This window comes from Dermacentor andersoni, chromosome 2 (assembly GCF_023375885.2).
Source record: "Dermacentor andersoni chromosome 2, qqDerAnde1_hic_scaffold, whole genome shotgun sequence".
Lineage (NCBI taxonomy): Eukaryota > Metazoa > Arthropoda > Arachnida > Ixodida > Ixodidae > Dermacentor > Dermacentor andersoni.
Window position 1 is genome coordinate 90,761,540 of NC_092815.1, and position 23,131 is coordinate 90,784,670.

At 48.6% G+C, this 23,131-nt stretch overlaps 1 protein-coding gene across 1 annotated transcript in view; it reads right to left on the reverse strand.

Annotated features, from left to right (window-relative positions):
- Positions 1–23,131, reverse strand: part of LOC126541978 (phosrestin-2-like) — a 375,838-nt gene that overhangs the window by 224,431 nt on the left and 128,276 nt on the right. The window lies entirely within an intron of this gene.

A 23,131-nucleotide genomic window follows, 5' to 3' on the forward strand; every position in this document is an offset into this window, starting at 1 on the left:
TCGTCGTCGCCTTTTACCGTTGTCAGATGGGAAGAGGACTTGGCACCTTTGAAGGCGCCGCGTCCATGAGCTTTCGTGTACTCATCAACCCAGCATCATTCGATACATTGACCCCGGTACTCCCCCACAACCCGGGCTGACTGGGTGGGGGGACTTGGTTCGGGCCAACGGTCCTTCCCGGACAAGGGGGCTGTTGTGGTGCAGCAACACAGAGTTACCGCACACAACACACAAACAGCCATGTCGGTCTTACAGGACTTAAGCCTGAATGACCCTCGGACTGCCTCGGCGCAAAAAAGGCCAAGGCATACAACCATGCAGAGTACCAAAGCCGTCCGCGGAGCAGCGCGACCAACCAAGGGTGCGCCACCACCGGTTCTAGCTCTGGGTTCCGCTGAACCAGACAAAACCCCGTAGATCGACTGGCGCACACGGCCGAGTCGAGCGACCTTAGGAGCATGCATCATAACTTAATGGAAAGCTTTCCGCCTGACTCATCAAAAATCACCGCAGGACGGGCCCACACTTCGAGAAACTTCTTCTCGCCCAAGCGGTGCCGCTCCCGGGTGAGATGGAACCAGACCTCCTTCCGTGCTTTCGCAAGCACTTCGTGAAGGCCCGGCGCCCTCCCCCCGAAAACTGCATCGCGTCGTGCCAACCACACTTGGTAGGAGCACTCAGCGAGGAGAAGCACGAACTGGTTGACCGCCTGATTAGGCAAAGGGTGCAAAAATCGGACTGTCTGATAAGGAATGCCTGGGAGATTAAAAAGACTAGCGATCCTACAGAGAAGAGCTGCAGGAAGCAAGCACTGCGTAAAGGCATGAACCGTGTCCTCACGAGCGCCACAGAACGGGCACACTCCACTAACCGGGACGGCAGTGAAGGGCCTGTAGCCCAACGGCAGGCACCCTCGCGCCAGGCGATACATAAAGGTGGCTCGCCTAGCGTCGAGGAAGCTAGCCGTGATGAGCTTCCAGTTTGGCCTGTGAATGGACAGGTCATACATTTGGCAATGCGGAGGGAGGCCTGGGGTAAGGATGTCTACTAATTCTTGGAGTGGAGTTGAAACTACGTCGATGTCGGGGCGAACCGTGCGGAGGCTTACCAAAGAGTTGGCAGCCGCCGCATAAATGGTGGACGGGGTACCTGAACGAGGAACGCAGTGCGAAAAAGTGCTCTGCGAAAACAAGCGGAGTCGGGTGCTAAGGAAAAACGAGGTAAAGCTTCGAGTCAGGAGCATATCCGAGTTAAGAGCGACCTGGGTCCATCTGACGTGTAGTGCGGTAGCCACGATGCCCAGGTCGGGAATTCCGAGTCCTCCCTTATCCCTGGGCAACTTGAGCACCCGCCTAGCTACACAACCATTTGTACCCTTCCAAAGGAAGCGAAAGAGGACCCTCTCCAAGATATGCTTGGTTCGGGTCGGAACAGGAGACACACACGCCACATACGTCAGGAACGAAAACAGAAGTGAGCGCAGGATTGTCGCTCGAGCAGTCAATGGGCATGACAACGCGCTGAACTGCTGAATTGTGGTTTCAAGCTTCTCCTTAGCCTGTTGCCAGTTTTCAGGAGACAGACCATCTGGTTCGAATTGGAAGCCTAGAATGCGCAGCCGCGTTTTCACGGGGAGACCATGAACGGGCTGCGGACTGGACGGAGTGGAGTTCAAGTACATGGCTGCACTTTTCGACCTATTCAACCTTGCACCACTCGCCCTGCAGTAACTGTCCATGACCTCCAAGACGCCGCAAGCTGATGCTTCGTCAGGGACGACAATGGACAAGTCATCCGCGTAGGCAAATAGTGCAACCGGAGGGGAACCTGGTGGGAGTAGGAACCTGCCAATTCTGCTGTCACAGGACAACCTCTGCAGAAGCGGTTCAAAAGCGAGTACGTAGAGGGCAGGTGAGAGGGGGTCCCCCTGCCGTACACCACGCCCCACAATGAACGCCTCCGAGACGCGGTCCCGTATGACAACAGCAGAAGTCGGTCGAGAATACAAAGCTTGGACCATCTGCCGAAAACCCACACTAAAACCAGCCTCTTCCAAAACACGGAAAAGGTACCTATGGCTAATAATGTCGAAAGCCTTCTCCTGATCAAAGGAGCAAAGAATACCTGGAAGTTTCCTGGTGTTTGCCCACAGGAGAAGGTCCCTCACTGCTAAACCGTGAAGCTGACAAGAGCGCCCCTGGACACTACATGCCTGGTACGGACCCAAAACAGTGCTGAGTACTGGCGTGAGTCGCGTGCACAGGCACTTTGCTATGAGCTTGTAATCGCAGTTCAGAAGCGTGATTGGACGCCATGCTCGCAGATCGGTGCTCCTCGACTCGTCCTTACAAAGGAGAGTGATTAGCCCCTCTCGTTGAGACGCTGACAAGGTCCCTTCACTGAGTAGCCGGTTCACCAGTGATGTGAACGGCTTCCCTAACAGTGTCCAAAATTTAATATAAAACTCGCCTTTTAACGCGAGGGCGTTAAGGAGCCCGTGTCGTAGAAAATCCGGCGTCGGACGTCGTTTCACCGAAAATATTTTCAAACCACACATACCCAGGCCTTCCAGGTGACGCAAGAATTGACAGAACTAATTGAATTTCTCAAGCTAAACTACGTGAAAAAACCGCGAACTACGACTTACACACAACCTACAGATATGATGGCTCCCGGATTGTAATTTGAATGCACGACAAAACATAATTCTGTTACACGAAACCTCAAACAAACCCTTTTTCCAGCGTTTCTCCAATTCATAGACGGAAGACGGCGTCCGCCATTTGCGCACACCGGCGCGTAACTACCTCAGAGTACACGGAGCGGCGCGCCCGCTCCCTTGAAACGCTTCAAGATGGCGCTCGCCTCCGCCGCATTTGGATGTTGTTTCTGATTTTTGTGGTGGACGGACGTGTTTTTCCAGGGCTCCATGGCGGCAACGAAAACATGTTTTTTTTCTGCATGCTTAGAGCTTGCTTCTTCTTTATTTGCAGATTTTTTAGCCTTTAAGTAGTAATTGCCTAGTTGTTTTTTTTTTTTTTTTTTTTTCATGTGCGCGGGTGTGTTTCGTGTATGTTTAGTTTTGCAGGATAGTCAGAGTGTCCTTTTGCGCGATGTGTTTCAGCATATGCAACGGTGTGGGACGTTAAGAGGAAGCTTTAGCTCGGGAGCTCCTATACAAATACATGTAAAAGGAGAATTCGTTTTTCTCGGCAACCACTACACCAATTTTGACGAGGTTTGTCGCTATTAAAAAAAAAAACTTAAAATCTAGTGACTGTTGGTCTCGAATTTTCAATTTAACTCGTCATTTTTTATTAAAAATTGACAAGAATCGAAAATTTTCGCGATACGAAACTATCATGTTTACAACTCTGTAACTCAGCAATGACAAATAATATCACAATTCAGTGAATGGCACCTAATAGCACATCTGAAGCGGACAAATTGATGTGTTACACACTAGTCTTAAAAAATGGAGTAATATGGGAATACAGCTTTTGTAGAACCCTTGTACACAACGTAACAAATTCACGTAAGATATAAATTGACATATCGAATTTGTCTACTTTCAATGATCTAATATATGCCGCTTACAGAACGAGATATCTGTTCTTGATGAAAAGCTATTATTAATTTATAAACTTCGTGCGTCTTTTCCGAACTCTCGAATTTTTGAAAATTGTTTTCACTAAATTCAGGCCCTAAATCAAAATTCCGCTTCCGACAGCCACTGGAATTTAACTTTCTCTCTCAAATGCAACAAATTTCATTAAAAGCGGTCCAGGGGGCATCTCAGAAAAGCGTTTTTGCGTTTTACATGTATTTGAACAGGCCGCGCCAGAGTTGGGCCCGAGCTAAAGCTTCCTCTTAAGTTTTTATAACCTTTAAATAGTAGTTTGAAAGTCGCAAGACTATTAGCTATTAGTGGTTGTAGTGTATGTGCATTGGTATCAAGAATACTGCTTTGGTAGGACAGTGAGAGCGTGGCCGCGTGTTTGAACCCGTGTCATACCTTAAGTCTGTGCGACATTTATTGCTTCTAAATCATTGGTGATAATTACTTTGAAGCATCTTGGTGGTGGTGGTGATAAACTTTATTGAAAGGGGGAAGGGTAAAGAGGGACGTGGCTGAGGGTTAGGGCTCAAGTAAGGCCCTGGGCCTGCTTGGCCTTTTCCGCCCAGTCCACCAGCTCAAGTTGTCGGTCGACGTCCCCGGAACTGAGCCAGGCTGTCCAGTCAGTCTCGCTGCTGACGGGGGGATGAGAGAACGGGAGCGAGGTGCATTCCCACATTATGTGTGTTAGTGTTCCTGTTTCTGAACATAGCCTACATTTGTCGCTTTCCCTGCCCCCCGTGATTTTGTTAATGTATTTTGGGTGTGGGTATGTATTTGTCTGAAGTCGCCGAAACGCGACCGCTTGCGTTTTGTCGAGTTGCTTGGCCGGTGGTGGAAGCGCGCGACGCCTCAAGCGATACCGATGAGCTATTTCATAATAGGTCTCGCAGGGTTCCTCGTGTCTCTCCTCCTCATTCACGCCGTCCGCATCCGCGGACGAGGCTCGGCGCGCGAGATCTCGAGCCAGACTGTGAGCCGACGCGTTGCCGGGCACAGCCGCGTGAGCGGGGGTCCACACGAGGGTTTTCAAGCCGCTTAGGGGGCGTCGTGTGAGGACATGGTACGCCTGTTTGCAAATTCTACCACGGACGAAATTGCCGATGGCCTGCTTGCTGTCGCTGATGACGGTATTCGCTTCCGCATGCATGGCCATGGCAATCGCGGTTTCCTCCGCTTCCACCACTCGGCCAGCCGTGATTGTTGTATATTCTATCAGTCCTCCGTTGTGATCCGCTACCACCGCGGTCATGAGGTCACCCCGAGGGTGTCTGGCTGCGTCTGTGTAAAGCACTCCATCTTGCGAGCCGTAGCGTCGCCAAATGGCTTCACTGCGTGCCTGCCGACGGCCCTGATGGAACTCGGGGTCCATGTTGCGGGGTAGAGGTGGGGCATAAATATGCCCCCTGACCTTTCGCGGAATCGTAATGTACTCTGTCCCCTCGGGGATAGCCTCGAGACTGAGCTTCCGGAGGACTGTGCGGCCAGCCGGGGTTAGCGAGAGACGACGGATTTGGGCTGTGTGGTGAGCGTCTAAGAGCTCCTCGATCGTGTTATGCATGCCTAAGGCCTCTAGCCTTGCGGTGGCCGCGTGGTCCGGAAGGCCCAAGGCTGCCTTTGTGCTTCGTCGGATCATGGTGTTTAATTTGGCTAAGTCCGTGGCTGCGAGTTTGACATATGGTGTCGAGTACATGGTTCTGCTGGTTATGTATGCCTGCACAAGCCGAAGCAGATCGCCCTCGCCCATGCCGTGGTGCCGATTAGCCACCCGGCGAATGAGCTGTAATGTGTAGTTGGTCGCCCTCTGGAGTTTCTTTAACATGAGCCCGCAGCGCAGCGTGTTCTGAAAGTCTAGCCCCAATATTTTGATACTGGGGCGCTCCGGGATGGTGAGTTCTCCGACCTTAAGTTCAAGGAAGCACCTTCTCCGTGGTAATCCCCTGGGACATCTGCTTCTGCCGGGCTTGATCAGTAGGTATTCGGATTTTTCCGGTGAGCACGTCAGGCCTCTCGACTCCGCATAAGCTTGTACGACGTCGATGCCGCGTTGCATGATCTCTTGAAGAGTTTGTGGATCATCCGCCGCTGCCCATAACGTCACGTCGTCAGCGTAGAGGCTGTGGTGAAGCCCAGGGATAGAGCACAGCAATTCCGGGAGCCCGCGCATCGCCGCGTTAAAGAGAAAAGGGGAGATGACTGATCCCTGCGGCGTGCCTCGGCTCCCCAGCTCTATAAATTCAGTTTCATGTTCGCCGACTTTGATCCGGCACTTCCGGTCGGTGAGAAAGTTTCGGACGTATTGGTATGCTCGGTTTCCGACACCCAGTTGGGTCAGGCCCTCGAGCACCGCTGCGTGGGCGACATTGTCGAAGGCCTTCTTCAGGTCGAGGCCCAGGAGGCACCGGAATCGGCGAGCGTCGACCGGACTTTCGGGTTGCAGCACCTGCCTTTTTAACTGAAGGAGCACATCTTGCGAGGACAGGTGTGGCCTGAAACCAAACATAGAGTGGGGGAACTCATCCCCATCTTCTACGTGTTCATTGAGACGGTCTAGGACCACGTGCTCCATCAGTTTGCCGACGCATGATGTGAGTGAAATCGGCCTGAGGTTGTCCGCATTGAGTGGTTTGCCTGGTTTTGGTATAAAGACGATCGTTGACGTCTTCCACTCTTCCGGGATGGCGCCCGTCTTCCAGCATTCGTTAATGAACTCGGTGAGCTGCTCCATTGCGGCCTCGTCCAGGTTGCGTAGGATCTTGTTGGTAACGCGGTCCGAACCCGGCGCCGAATTCGTCCGCAGCTTGTAGGCGGCTGCCGACACCTCAGCGAACGTAATGTCTTCGTCTATGTGCGCGTTCGGCCGGCCCTGGTAGGCCGCAGGTAACGGTGTCTTGAGTTGCGGGCCGATGTACTTGTCTCGCATCTCGGCCAGGAACGCCCCCGGGTCCTGAGCATGCCTGTGGATTAACTTGGCCATGTTTCTTCTGCCTTCGGCCCTGGTGGTGTCCGGGTCCAGGAGGTGGCGTAGGAGGTGCCACGTCCGGGCTGCGCTGAGGCGTCCCCTCATGCGATCACATATTTGGTACCATTGCTGCCGGGTGACCTCGGTCGCGTGATCGGAGATCTCTGCGTCGAGTCTAGTGATTCTTTCTTTTAGGGCTTGGTTATCTTTCCCCTGCTGTTGCCAACGCCGGAGCATGCTCGATCTTGCCTGCCACATGTGAAGCAGCCTGCTGTCGACGTTGGAGGTTTCCGGGGCGTCTTCCGGGTCAAGATGTTCCGTATGCTCTTCCACGTCGGCCAGGAGTTGGCTCGTCCAGGATGAGATATTGGCGATGGATCCCTCACTGGCTCGCATTCTTCTGGACTCGCGGAATTTGTCCCAGTTTGTAACCGAGAAGCGATGCTTCCGCCGACGCTTGCCGCGTGCATAGATTTCCGTGTGAAGGATGCAGTGATCGCTTCCGAGAGTTTCGCCGGTGTTCGTCCAGGCGTAGTCTTGCGAGTGGACGACGAACGTCAGGTCCGGGTTAGTGTCTACCTGACCTCGGCTGCCGATTCTGGTGCGGGTGGTAGTATCGTTGATTAGCGTGAGGCCCAACTCTTGCGCGGCTTCTGCTAGATGTCTACCCTTGCGGGTGTCGCCCAGGTATCCCCACAGAGTATGACCGGCGTTGAAGTCCCCAACGATGAGCAGGGGGCAGTCGCGGCTGACTTTGAGAGCCGAGCGAAAAAGCGCATCGAGCTTCGGGTCTGAATGCGGGGCGACGTATACGTTGAGGATGAATAAGCTGGGATCTGACGTGCGCGTCGGGATGATCTCCACGAAAACGTGGGGGATGCCGGAGGGGGGAGAAGTTTCGATGTCGTGGATCGCCGTCACCTGTTCTCGGCGAACCAGCGTAGTGACTTTCTTGGAGTTGTTACGGCAATGGAAAGCCCGGTAAAAGGAGAGGCCGGCTTCCACGTTGACTTCTTGTAGCGCTATGATATCAGGATTTAGATTCGGTGCGTATCGGCATTTGCTAGAAGGTTCGTGCTCTGAAAGCTTCGGTGTTTGTATTAGAGAAAACCAAGCGCCACACATGGCAAGAAAGACGGTAAAGCGTGCAGTGCGGGGAGGGTCCCCCAAGGTAGACGAGGGTGCGGATGAGAATGGAGGCAAAATGGAGTCAACGGGCAGACAATGCAATGTCGATGCTAGGCTGAAGAAAATGGAGGCTTTCCAGGATGAGCTGGTCAAACAGGTCGGAGAGCTCAGCTAAATATGGAGCTTGATGCACGGAAGGCGGTGGAAAAAAGACTTCAAGCAGCCGAGGGAAAGCTGAACAGGGCCGCCATTGGGAAAGAGAATGGTCGTGACAATGGAACGCAGTCTGCGGACGTGACGGGAGAGGGAGTGTCAGCAAAGCAAGTGAAATGCGTACAGCGTAGGAAGGTGGTAGCGGGAAAGAGCTGCACGTACCTTCATGCGGCCACAAAGGAAAGGCAGAAACGCCGCGGTCAATGCCACTTGTCAAGTCCAAATCACACAGAACAGGATGACAAAGAGAAGGAGGGGGAGGCCTCGGCAGTAGGAGAGAGCGAAAGGGTGATTACCGCAGGCGACTAAAACCTGGCCAAGTGCTCAGAGGCAGTCTGCCTTTTTTTCATTTTCCGGTGCTGCCTTCTGGCACACGCCACTGGAAACGTTTTGGAAGGGTGCCGGGTCTTTCGCCGGTTGATTTGTGTAGCTGCGTCCACGTTGAGTGCGCGTAAGATTTGCGTTTCGTGGATCGTAAGTCATTATTAATGGCTTCTCCGGGGCAGAATGTCGTTCCTGGAAGCCATGAACCACTCAATAACTACTGGGTGAGCAGGCCTGAGTGCGCTGTTGTGCAAACAGTGCGGCATCTAAAGGCACGCTGAGTTCCCTTTGCCGACACAGCTGCCTTGGAGTTTGTTCTCCCTGATTTCTGCACTTGGAGCTCGCTTTTTGTATTCTTTTTAAACGTTATTTAGTCATTTCGCATTTTCAGGAAGTATTCGAGCGCAGCCTTTCGCGCAGGATTTATCAAAGCGGTGCACTTGTTTACATCGACATCTACAGACACAGATCGTCGTTAGCGTCAAATATTGTGGTAAAGGTGCATTGCTGGTATGAAATAATTTCTAAACGTAGCAAAACATACATATCTGCTCATATGTGTTCCACCCTGAGACGACTCAGTATGAGCGGCCGAACCGCCCAAACAACGGCAACTGTGATCCAGATAACATATTACGGGCTGTTTATTTATTTCGGATGCTCGCTTTTCTTTAACTCCATCACACTTACAGTTTGCGCTTGCCATAAATCATTATTAGAGAAAACTGTGCTCGCATAAATTAAGTGCTCGTTTGTAGGCGGTTTTGTTCTGTTGCGATAACGCGGATAGATACCATCACTGACACCGTTGTTGGCACAGTGCTGTGTCGCCGCTCGCAGCTACTGTGTAAGCGCCGTGCGACGTGAAGGGCAGGTGATTTCTAATCGCGAAGGACAGAACTGAACTATAAAAGCAGTTTCCTTTGTCCTAATTGCTTACATTTCAGTTCAGGTCCGCCGGTAGCGACTGCACGAACACGACGGCGCCAAGCTTAACCTTCGCTGAACGGGATCAACATTCGCTCAAACTTCATGTGCACGGCTTGATAGGGTTGAAGCTTGCGCACTTCAACTTCATAGACATGTTTTGACTCACTGTTGGCGCGATCAATCATATATACAAGCGAAGGCGCTGTCACTATCGCGATGTCAGGTATGGCCGATCGCGCAGGGTTCGGTCGCACGATGGTCGGCACACTGATATTGTCGGTGCCGTCGACAAGAAAGCCCGTCGCAGTGCGACAACTCGCGCTCGTCGGTTGCGTCGTTGTCGGCCTGGTATGATAAAATGCTTTCAGTGACGCACTGTACTAAATTGTTGGTCAACTGTTAGCGTGAGCGTCTTGTCGGTCTCGTATCGACCCAGTGTTACCGCGCCTTAAACGAGTACGCGAAGTCAGGCACGCTCTGCACCACCAGCAAGTGAGGACCGACGCTGCAAGAAGACTTCATCAGCAACGTGATGTGTTAAAGTGTCGCCCAAGGGGAACGCACGGGTTTTTCGTTAAATTGAGTAGCCATCAACGAAAGGCGGCAACTATGTGTTTCACGGTGCAGTCCGAACCACTCGGACGAAGCCGTGGCCGCTTTCTGTTTCAAAGTGGAGTTGCAGTCTTACGCTACGCACGTTTTCGGCACCGCAGCGACGTCGAGCTACCAGTGGAGCTCCAACGCGGTTCATGGCACGAGTGTTCGCAGCAGAGCGCGTCCAAGCGCTTATTTTTTTTTTTTTTTCGGGGGACTTTCCGGCGTACGGTGACATGCGCGACCTTTCCGAAACGTTTCCCGACTAATCCGCTAGGGCAGGGCGCATGCGCCGTCGCACCATGAAGAAGACGGATTCTGGCGAGGGTGAATGGTGACGAAAGAGTGGCGGGAGGTACATTTCCAGGACGGACACTGGGTGCTGTCATGGAGCGAGCAAAAGCAAAGCTCACGGAAAGTGCTCACGGACGCAACCTTGTCGTAGTAGCAGGTGGGTTAAATGACGCCCTAAACAAAAACGCGACAGGACTAGCCCAGCGCTTGCCGAAGGGGGTAGACGACTTGCGCGAGCTGTCTCCTCAGGTGCAGATCGTGGTGTGCACGGTGCCGGAGGTGCCTGTACGTGACAGAAACGTACAAAGAGCCATAGTGGCTCCTAATGACGCTATTTGGACAATGAGCCGTGAGAAAGGTTTCGAGGTTGTAGGAGTAAACAGGAAAATGAGAAGGCGTGGTAGTTTCCAACGAGACGGGATTCACTTCAATCACAGGCTTGGGCGAGAAGTGAGCTGGCGGGTTGCTTTGTTTTTTTTTTTTTTTTTTGGGGGGGGGGGGGAGGGGTGCACGGGCGATCAGGAGACCAGTGTAGGTAGTAATGAAGAATGTCCCCTAGGGGAAACCCGGAATAGCATCGCCGTCAATAAGAGAAAAACGAGTAAAACAAGAAACAGAGCTAGCCATGCAATAGACCCCATAAACATGCAGGGCGGCAGAAGAAAGGAAAAGTGGGTAGAAATTGAGGAGCAGTTAAACAGAGAACAAATTGCGGTGTATGCGGTTACAGAAACGCACCTTAGAGACAAGGAAGAGCCGCCAGTGATTCAGAACTATGTTTGGGAAGGGTGCAACAAAACTAAAGAAGAAAGGAAGGGGGAATCGGAATGCTCATCCATCAGGGAGCCAAATGCAAAAGACTGAATTCAAAATGTCAAACGCATCTTTGGTTATCATGTACAATGAGTGGGAAGAAAACTTGGCTAGGCGTAACATATTTCTGGACCGGAAATAATTGCAGAGAGAAGAATCAATAGTTAGTCGATTGTCTGAATGCCATTTTTAAGGGTTTCGGGAATGGTGCCGAAATTATCCTATTAGGTGACATGAATGCCCACTTACAGGATCTAGATGACTATACCGACAACAGCTACATCTTTGTGAGCAACATAACCTCGTTATCGTGAATACAGGGCCTAAGTGTGAAATTGGCAATCTACAACTTATGACTGCCTGATGACAGAAGGAATTAATGATAAGTTGAGAGAAATCATCATTAATGAGGAAGTGTATAGCAGCTTAGCGAGTGACCATAAGCGCATCATTTCGAAAATGGGATATGTAGTTGGGAAAGAGAGCAAGTAGTGCAAAATGGCCAGTCGAAATTTAAACGCTGAAAAAATAGCAAATATAGTCACAAGAGTCAAAGAAGAACTTTGCAAATGGCCATGTAAAGAATAGGAATATAGTGAGCTTCTGAGTGTAATAACGACAGGAATACGGAAAGAGAAGCAGCATGCTCGTTGGAAAGGAAAAAAGAAACTGAAAAGCTGGTGGAACAGGGAGATACGAGAAGTAATCGCCGAACGACAGAAAGCATCACGAGAGTACAGACAGGCAAAAAAAGCGCAGTTGCCGAAGAATGAATTAGCCAGTAAATGGGAAATATAGCGGGTGGAAAAACTTATGGTTCAAATACTGGTTCAAGCAAAGATAAAAGGTAAAAGTGAACGTTGGATGTCAGAAATATGTGAGAAAAAGAAGGACAGACCTGGCGTATATTGTAACCACATAAACCTATTAGGCAGGAAGTCAACAACAATACAACATATCCTACACGAGGATGGAAACAAACTGGGAGGGAACGCGGCTATAGATTACATTCGATAAATAACAGCCGAATCTTTCCAAGGCAATGACGAGGTTTTACTTGAGGAAAAAAAAGAGCATGTAAGAGACCCAGGTAGAAAAGGAGCGGATGCTGAAAATTTTGAATTGGAAAAAAGAAGAGAAAAAGAGAAAATTACTAAGCCCACAGCCACAGGGCTAGACGAGGTTCCCGTTAGGCTGATTAATGAACTAGGACCAAAAAGTAAGGAAACTCTGGTGAATGCAGCGGAACAAACTTTAAAAGATAGACGAATACCAGACAGTTCGCGACAAAGTAGAATTAATTCAATTTATAAAGGCAAGGGGGAGAAAGATAGAATTCACTCGTATAGACCGTTGACCATTACATCGCTAATATACAGGCTAGCAATGCAGGCAATCAAATTAAAGCTTCAAGCTTGGGCAGAGAATAATGAAATATTGGGAGAACTTCAGAATGCTTCAGAATAGGCAGGCGTCTAGATGATAACTGATTTGTACTTACTCAGTCTATTGAAATATCTAGAGTAGAAAGGAGACTGTTTTATTTTGCTTTTTTAGACATTGCAGGAGCGTATGACAAGGCAGACCACAACATTTTGTGGGATATTCTGGAAGGGGAAGCCTTGGACGATGATTGTATACAGCTTTTGAGAGAGATTTACCTAGAAAATATCATTCACGTTGAATGGGAAGGGATGAGGAGCGAGGAGAAAGTTGATATCAACAAGGGACTGAGGCAGGGGTGCCGTTTTGTCACCACTGCTGTTTATGATGTACATGGTGAGGATGGAAAGGGCGCTAGAGGAAAGTAAAATCGGGTTTAATATCTCATAAAAACAGGCGGGTATAGTGGTAGAGCAGCAGCTTGCAGTTTTGTTTTATGCGGGCGACATTGTGTTGCTAGCTAACAAGCAAAGTGACATGCAACGTCTGGTTAATATCTGTGGATAGGAAGGTGAGAATCTAGGTCTGAAGTGTTAAACATCAGGTGTTCTGGTATTCAATGAAAACAGTGAACATACAGTGTCAATTCAGGGCCAGGAAATACCTCGGGTAAAAGAATATAATACCTTGGTATATGAATAAACGAATGCGATAGATACCTGGAAACACAGGAAAAAACAATAACAGCAAAGGGGAAGATGAATGCGGTCATAATGAAACAGGAGGTCCCGATACAGTCTTTGACTATGGGACCTCCTCCTGCATTCTAAATACTTGTAATATGACCCAAATTCTAACCATAAATTCTGATTCTAACTGATTCAAAGCGCTATGGGGATACGATTGGTACGAATTTCTCCGGGGTATGTGGAAGGGTGTAATGGTTCCAAAACTTACATTTGGAAATGCGGTTGTTTGCTTGAAATCAGGGATACAATCAGGACTCGATGGCAACCAAAGGTCAGTGGGACTCCTCGCATTGGGCGCTCACGGGAAGACCACAAATGAAGCTGTGCAGGGTGATATGGCCTGGACAAGCTTTGAAGTGAGAGAAGCTCACAGTAAAATTGATTATGAACAGCGACTGAGGAAAATAGAAAAAGATAAACGGGTTGGGAGAATTTTCAGGTATTTGTACAGGAAATACAATGATTCACAGTGGAGGAAAAGAACTAGGACGCTTACCAGCAAGTATGCGACCTGTATGGTGAGCAACATGGCAACAAAGAACATCAAGCGGCAAGTCAGAGAGGCTGAGATAATCTCATGGGTGGCGACAATGGAAAAGAAACCTGCTATGAGTAACTACTTAAGAGGAAAAAAAAAAAACAAAATCAGGAAAGAAACAATTTATGATAACTCAAAGGGAAGCTCATTACTTTTTGAAGCGGGATAAGGATGCCTTAGAACACACACTTATGAAGCGAGATATAAAAAGGAAGAAGAAGCATGTGCTTGCTGCGGTGAAGTTAGGGAAACGATGGTGCGTGTTTTGTTAGAATGTGAAGATATCTGCCCAGCGGTCGAGTCAGGCATCTCTGGCCTCCTTGAAGCTCTTGGGTTCAGCGAGAGCAGGGGGAAAGTAAACAAGTCAGCAGTAGGGAACTTAGTAAACGGCGATGTAAGGATTGGTGGAAGTAGGGAAACGACAAACAACGGAGGTTGCGAAAACAAAGTTTACAATAGAGGTTCAGAAAGTTTGGTTATGGGAATTCATCATTTGTTTGTTTTTTTGTTCACACGAGGTCGCGGGATCGAATCCCGGCCACGGCAGCCGCATTTCGATGGGGGCGAAATGCGAAAACACCCGTGTACTTAGGTTTAGGTGCACGTTAAAGAACCCCAAGTGGTCGAAATTTCCGGAGTCCTCCACCACGGCGTGCCTCATAATCAGAAAGTGGTTTTGGCACGTAAAACCCCATAAATTAATTAATTGTTTTTTCGTTTCCTTTTTCTTGAACGTAGCTAGGACACTAGGCAATATAACAATAAGAGCTTGGTGGCACAACCCACCAACCCGTTCCAAAGGGGACGCTCACAGCATCCATCCATCGCGGCCCATGCAAGAGGCCGCGTTTCTACCTGAAAGCCCGCCTTCGTGCATGGCGTTCGCCGCGAGCGTTTCCCGGTGTAAATTGCGGTTACATATCTGCAGTTTCCGGGAAGCGTGAGAAGCAGTCAGGGATCTTTGAATGCTATCGCGTTCTACTCTTAAAGGCGAAGCTTAATCGTTCTCCAAATTTTTTCCACAGCTGGCTCCGTCGCACCTCATCATTCCAGCGCATAATTTCATTTCTCTTCTATTGTCGATCGTGATGAAGGACATAGCCGCCGCCGTCGGGCCGTACGATGTTTCGTCCACCGCGCAACAACTGGAAAGCACGGCGTTTTGTGTCGACGCCAGGTCGTTGCCACCGTGTATACGTTCGACCTGCCTCTTCTAAGCCCGACGTTGAGGGCTTTCTGAACGACCACTTTGGATGGCTGCACGATACGGCCGATGACGATCAAACTGCAGTCCTCGTCGTTGGCGTGGACGTGTCGCGGCCAGATGGCAATTGGCTGCCCTCTTTTATGCTCGTGCGGTTCGGGCTACAGTGCTACACCGATCCCAAGGTACCAACGACCACGAGGCGCTCGTGTTTAGAGTTAACCTTCGCCAAAAACCTGTCCGTCGTGCTCATCGAACCCTTGTGCGTCTACCATAGCGACCACAAAGCTACGGTAACTTGCGTGGAATAATAAACAATACCAAAATATTTATCTATACCTGTGTTATACATTATACCATCTATACATCTTCGCAGGTCACCCGTCTTGGCAGAGTGGAATGGCTGCCGAACTATTTAAGTCCAAACGTCACTCAGTGGACGGCAAATGCCCAAGCCTAGAAAGAAAGAAAGAAAGAAAGAAAGAAAGAAAGAAAGGAAGAAAGAAAGAAAGGAAGAAAGAAAGAAAAAGTTCTGGGATCTCGGTTTTATGCAACCTTCCATTTACTATAAGGTTTCAAGTTGACTGCGTGCGGATTCACATAGCAGGTACGCAGTGTTCACTTCGAAATTTTGTAGTTCTTTACGCTGAAGACAAAAAAGAAACAAAGGAAAGGAAAACGCCGTTCTGAAGGCTAGGTCACCAGACGTAAAAGAATACGTTCCTGCCGAAAGCACCGGCACCATTCTATCTTGAAACAAAATGTTTTTGTTTGGTGCGCAAGTATCTCAAAGTGCACGAGTCTAACAAATGCTTGCTTAAGCTGCGGCCAATGTAAAAGCTGTAGGTCGGACAGTATACCCACAGCACCAAGCTTATAAGACCCCCGACACACCGACGCATCTTCCTCTTCTTTTGCGTAGCCGCCGTTTTAACGTTTTAGCGGCGACAAATAGGATGCACAATCTGCTCGATCTGGTGTTTCAAAACGTCTACATAGCATACACTCTATACGGACACACTCATATTGTTATATAATAAGCTAAATGGGCTACACGCGGTTAACTTGAGTTAGTTACTTCTAAAGAATTAATGAGAGTGGGATGAGCTTGGTCGGGTCGAGACGCGTGCCGAACTGGGGTCCAAAATTTCGTCGTGTGTCGCACACCGCAGGCCGAGGAGATGACATAGTCCCTCGCTAGCAACGTGCGCTGCGCAAAGAAAGCGGGACACTCCAACGACTTAGACGGGGATTACGCGAAGTTTCGCGTTGTATGAGAGTCACCACAGAACTAAAAAGGTCCACGAGTATGATTTTTTTTTTTTCTGGAAAGGTCGTGGTGTTATTGGCCTCGTTGTCAGATTAAGTTTTAGCGTGAGGAGGTAGATAATTATGGAGTACTGACACTTGCCTGCGCGATGCTGCATCGGATGAGAGATGCTAGGTTAACCTGCTCAACAGCATAGACCTCTGCTACATCATAAGCGGTTAAGCTACATGTTGTACATTTCTGTAATCGCCCTTATATGTGCGCGAGGGCAGTAATATCGCTTCGTAAAAACAGAAGTCTTCATGTTTAGGCCATGTATCTACCTATGGCCCCTTTAATACCGAAACTTCAAGACCATTAAAAAAGTTGCTTAAGTCAAGCACCGACCGTTTACGCCGCAAGATGTCGTTTGCTCCACCAGGTGCCGCTTACCTGCAAGAAAGAAACAATAGACACATATTAGCGTTTATATTAGTGGCGATCGCCAAAATGAGGCTATTGTATTGCCAGTGGCCATTCCACAGTGGCAGATTCAGTGATGTGGAGCCCCGTTCAAGATCTTAAAGTAGCTAACGCAGTATTCTTGACTATTCTGCCAAATCATCCCGCATTAAGAAATTGGGTTATTGGTGCTTACGTTTGGGGGGGGGGGATATTTTTAGCATTTAGTTGTGGTCTTCTCAATGCCGCAGTATTCGTTGTGTGAGTTGTATACAGAGTGTTTCAGCGAACACTTTCAAAAATTCTTAAAGGTTTCCTCTGGCAGATAGCGCAAATCTAGTTCATGAGGTGGCCTACTCGAAGCGGCGTACATGCGAACTCCACGACTAGAATTTGTATATCGCAATATGGGCCAAATGGTAATTGGTTGAAAAGTTAATTAGTGTATTGTTGTTAATTATTCAATTATGCAGTTCAATTTTTGTGCAAGTAATGTCAGCCTCTTCGAGTAGACCAGCTCATAAACTAGAAATACGATATCTGCCAAAGGCAGCCACTAAAAATTTTGAAAGTGTTCGCTGAAACGCCCGGTATAGTGGCATAGTACTGCAAAGAAATTCAATTCAAGTATTATGGGGTTTTACGTGCCAAACCACTTTCTGATTATGAGGCACGCCGTAGTGGAGGACTCCGGAAATTTTAACCACCTGGGGTTCTTTAACGTGCACCTAAATCTAAGTACATGGGCGCTGCAAAGAAATCGAGCACTAGCTCTTAGAATGCCCAACTTTGAGCAGTTGTCACTCCGCGCGCGCGCGCGCGCACCCACACACACACACACACACACACACACACACACACACACACACACATATATATATATATATATATATATATATATATATATATATATATATATATATATATATAGCGAGAAAACGTCAAGCTTGAACTCGATACGAGGTGCACGTTGCTGTGATTAAGTTCCTATCAACTCCGGTACGCGACTTTCGTCTGTAGAGTGTTCATACTATGCGCGTGATAGGAAGTATTTTATTGTGCCTTCCTGTTCCCTTTTTTCTCTTCCCGCTCCTTTTTTAGCCTATTTTTCTATTTTCGTTTATATTTTATGTTCACATTTTATTGCGTTCCTGCTTAGTTCATATAGCCTTGAATAAATTTTCTTCATAAATGCTGTTGGATTGCTGTTTACACTTTTGTAAAGGCTCTTAAAGAGGCTTGGCGCGGTGGCTCTTTTAGGAGGCAATTGCTAGTCTACGTCTATTTCTGTCGGTGCGTGTGCAGTCTTTATATACGTTTACATGATTATTAATAATAATGATACAACCACGCATGCCTTGCACTCCCGTTCGCACGCTCCGTCCGGAATTTGCCGTCGGCCATACCATGCTGAATATGCCGGTTCTCGTCCATCCGGAATTTCGTTATTGCCCCGATAAGCGATTGACCAGCTGCAATGTGTGCTTGTTCGTACGTAGTGAGTGTGCGCTGGGTGAAGGAGGAGGTTGAATATATTGAGATCGCATGAAAGACAGGGCTGTTAGCCATGCAGAGCCTAGCTCGGTTTCAGCCATGGATTGAGAGAGGGGAAAAGGGGCCGTGGAAGATATGTGAATTAAGTGCAGCTCGGAAGAGTGAGTTACCGCGCACTCCAACACGATCATTGTGCTCGTCGCTGCGAATGACAACTTTGCGAATGTTGGAGACTAGGGGAAGTAATTAAGGTGAAAAACATTCAAGGGAGCAGAAAGAAGGAAGGAAGGAAAGAGGTAAACAAGGAGAGAAAAAGATATAAAGAAAAAAGGACAAGAAAGAGAGAAAGCGTTAGACAGTTTTCAAATCCTCTTTCTTTTTTCCTTTTTCGGGGTTCGAGCTACGAAATCTTTGCAGATACACCGGTATCCTTCCGCCCTTCACTGCATTAAACGACCTACAAGTGCCACCAAATAGAAATTGTCCGTCTCTGAATTGCAACCTCGATGTTTAACAGGGGAGAAAAAGAAAAGAAAGAAAGAAACAGATAAAAAAAAGAGAGAGAGAAGGAAAGTACCTTCCACTCGAGTGCTTTCGACGATGAAGTGCGCCAAGATTTCAACATTGAAACTGCGGCCTCGACAGTTCCAGGTGTATATTCCTGAGCAGCGTAGAAGAAACCCGCGCAAGCCGGGCGCGAGGAAAAGAAGACCGCATAAGGGTGCATGCACGAAACGAAGCTTCGTCTCCAAGGAACTGCTTTTTCTTGAACCCGTATCCCCATTATTTGTAGCAGCGGGGAGTTCCTTGCGGGGCCAAGGACTCGAAAAACTGAATCTGAGGAACTCTCGCGGCCTGTTTGCGAGCGTCGTCGGGTTTGAAAGAAGCTGGCATGCGCGGGGCAAAAAGAGAAGAACGCAGCGAGGCAGCAACAACAGCGACAGCGGCGGCATCGCACCGCCATAGCGCCGCTTCCGAGCGGAGTAACGTCAACGCCACACGCTCCAACACCGCGCACCTTGTAGACTAAACAAGCGCACCACCGTGCGCGATTGCGAGACGCCAGAAAAAGCTGCAGCGCGCTGGCTCGTGAAATGCGCGCTGGAAGTGCACGGGCCAATGACGCGAACGCGCTCGCGCGTGCGCTGGCGGTGCGCAGGCAGCCGCGGCCGCCGTCGCACGAGCACAAATGATTTGAACAAACGCACCACGGCAGCGACAAAACTCCCTCTCCTCGCCGTTGCCACGGGCTCTGCGCAAAAGCGCGTGCGCGTGATGTGCACAGTGCGTGCCCGCGAGTGGTATTCATCTTCGTCATTGTCGGCGCATGAGAACGGCCGCTCTGCAAAGATCAAATAGGGACGCACCGCTCGCTGACGACGCTCGCTCGTTGGCCAAGCCGTGGCGTCGCCAGCGCGCTATAGGAGTACAGCGTCCCTGCACTTGCAGCAACTCTGCACGATTGAAGGCGCTTCACCGACCAGCGATGCTCTAGCGCATCTATTCTTCCCCTTTCCCCTCCCCAAGTGTAGAGTAGCAAACCGGGCATGTCCTTGGTTAACCTCCCTACCTTTCCCTCTTCGTTACTCTCTCTCTCTCTAGCGCATCATCACCTCCCCTTTCTTTCTTGTTTGCAGGTTCTTTTGCAGCAGATCGGCCATAATGGGAAGATCAGCGTCTGAATTCAGAAAGCTTTTTTTTTTTTCATCGTGTACCTCTTGTGCTTGCTGCGAGACACTTCTGCACCTGATACTGGAGTGTCCCGTTTTCACTGCGCAGCGCATGTCGCTGGTGAGGGACTATCGTCGCCTTGACCTGTGGTGTATGACACTCGACGAATGTTTGTAACCCAGAGGTTGTGTGTCTCGACGCGATCAGGCTCATCGCGCTCTCCTTAATTTTCTAGAAGTAACTGACTTAAGTTCGTGGTTGTAGCGTATTTCTGTTTTAAATGACAGAACCTCGGATAATATTTCTTTTATCTTAACATTCTTTAGTAGCGTGACCTACTGTGCGTGGCCTGTACTGTGCATGTTCGGCTTTATTCTTTGACATTTGTCATCTCGCTCTTTCCTTCCTCTTTCCTCCCCTTCTTCCTATCTTCCATTTCTGCGTTTCTGTCTCGTCCTTTCTGAAGAGCGAGCAGGCGTGGTGCCCCTTCCGGTGGCGTCCACTGAAGACAAGGATGCGAGCGGCGAGGGAAGTGCGCGAGACGGATAAGCCTTTTGCGTGTGATTTGTTGCGGTTAAAACACAAAGGTGAGCGTCAATTGAAGGCAGCGTACGTTCTACTTAAATACCAATTTCAAGCCTGCTTAAGTGAATACCAATTGAACTTAATGCACACCAAGCACCACTACGTGGTTATCTTCAGCCACCTTTGACTTTGATTGGGCTATACTTAATCACGTTTCATCGCTAACCAGAAGCTAAATGCCGATATATTTCGATGAGGATTGAGAATTCCCGTGCTCATGAGTGCACACCCGTGAGAAAAAGTATACAGACTACAGCGTCGCCGAAAAACTGAATTTCTTTGTAATTAACGTGCTTAAACTGAAATTGATGAGTGCAATAAAAAGTCCGCAAATGCCAAGTTTGGACTGCAGTCTTCAATTCCAAGTTGTATTCACAGGCAGAGGAAAAGAGCAGCTTTATCGCGCCATCCCTGGTCCGTATACTTTTGCTCAAGGGTGTACATTGCAGTACTGCATTATTCGGGAATTAGAGGAATGGGCGTACGTTCCATCGGAAGTCATCTGCGTATAGCGTCGAATTTCAGCGCACCTGATTACTATTAGACATACCAATCGTAGCATGTTTTAAAAAGCGGTGTGTCGTTAGAAAAAGACAGGTTCTATCGTAAAGGCCTTTTTTTTTATCGATATGGACATGTGTCTGATTCCAAGTGAACATGTCGTCGCTTTTCATCGGATGACAGGACTCGACAAAGCTTTCACGTTGCTAGGGGCGATCACAAATTGGCGCAGCGAATTCTGGCTAATAGAGGTTTGTTTCTTTGTGCACTATAGCAACGAATGGCTTGTCCGTTAGCCTAAAAGCGAAGTGCTGGGCCAAGCATGGCCGATATGAATACGATGTTGAAGCAGAGAGGCGTCAGTGCAAAGCAAAAATGTTTTTTTCGTTGTTACCTGCATGCGTTGTAGTGTTCCCAAACGGAAACCGCACAAAACTGTTTGCTCCCCGGCGTGCTCTTATGGCCTATCTATCATGGCTTCGGAGCACAGGTTCTTAAAAGAGTGTTGTATAGCAGGCACACCATGGCGCCAAAACTGGCGCTGTCGTTTGGAAATCTAGCGATAGTTTTAATCTCACGCGCGACGTATCCAAAGCTGGAACCGTCGGCACGGAGGCCGGCCTCGCCCATACGTTCATTTCCATCCTGCGTATTGCGGAGCTGAGGAAATAGTTAATGCGCGGAACAGGTGCACATCTAAACAGCGTTCCACCGTCGACAGCGACATTTAGGCAGCGAGTGCATTTGATAAATTTGCATAAGTGTATTCCCAGAAAAAGTTCCCTTAAGTAGGTATATAGCTCGAGCTCTGCACAGACTATTCGTAAATATATTGTAAGTTACTTTGTTTCCCTCTAAATTGTTCCTTTTGTCTATACACGTTATTCATAGTCATCTTGCAATGGATAGTTGATAGTTAACCAGGAATGAACAGAGCGATGATCTGTGTGCGCGGAGACTTGCCGTCATATTTATTAAGAGCATCAACAACCGATGTCCAGAGTATGCGTAACTGCGTAACCACCGTTTATCTTCAGCCATCGACAAGTGTTTCAATTTATACCATTAGAGGGATCTTTCAGGCGTACGGTAACACTGTAATAACTTGTGGTGATATTAGTGCACACAATGTCATGCGGGGAAGCACGCACTGTAACCGTCGTGGTAATATGTGCTGCAAAAACAACTGAGAAGCGCTGTTTATGCCTTTTGAATGATGACTTAGTGACATACCTACGGAGTTTCAATTACTGCAGCTGCTTAGACCTCACAGTGTTCTCTAAGGAACTTGAAGGTGGATCATATTGGAGAAGATAGAGAAACACGAGGAGGCAGTGATCACTTTCCTGTCCTAATACGACATTCTCGCCTCTGTTTTTGTTTTTTGTCCAATTACCTGACTACAAAGATAAGAAATGGTCAGGTATTTCAGTACCATATTACTAACTAAGCCGAAATGGTCACTGACGCAGTGAGCCTGTTATCGCTCATCCAAGACAACATAAAGCGCTGAACAATGCTTGTCAAAATTCGTGAAAGCTTTGCCGGCCTAGGTTCTGAATTCGAGCGGCTTGGAACTATATACGACGAAGAGCTGAGAGGAAATATAGACGCGCAGACCTTCTCGACGATTACCGACACTCTAAAAAAGCTGGTGATCGCATGCGTCGGCAGCTGCAAAGACTAGGCGCAAAGCGGTAGCAGGCACTTCACTACAACTCTGAACCAAAATTATGGAACGTCCTGCGCTTTTTAAGCGGGCCTGTAGCGCAGCAGCAACTGTCCAAGGCCCTAGCTTTAGCTCAGAAACTGTTTAAAACCGACATCACTGACGAGTTTTGCTAGCTAATTGCGCCCCCTGGTACAGCATTGAAGATACCAGAATACATAAATTCTGCAAAGCAGATTAAACATCAGTGAATTTCGTTAATGTTGAAAGTTGGGTCAACTGGTGACTAATCATCATACCGTGCGGGTGAAGCAGTGCACTGACCAGGACAAAGCCAAGAGAACACAAAGAACACAGCGATTGTCGTGTTTCTATGTCTTCTATCCGCTTTGTCCTTGTCCGTGCGCTGCTTCACCCACGCGGTAAGGTGATCGGTGAACTCTTCACCAGTCGGCAACATCCCGAATTAGATTAATGATTTTTCACTGGGGGAACTGAAGAACGCACTTGTATCTTGTCATCAAAACATTGCAGCAGGGCCTTATGAGGTTGTTCAAGTTGCTTTGAGACACTTTGGTCCTGTAGGCACCGATGTTTTATTGAACATACTTAATGATTTCTGGACAGCAGAATGACTCTCTACATCTTAGAAAATTGCACGGATTGTTCCTGCACTTAAACCTGGCAAGTCTTCTCTATCTCTGGATTCATTTCGACCTGTGAATCTTACGAGCTGTCTCGCATCTGTCATC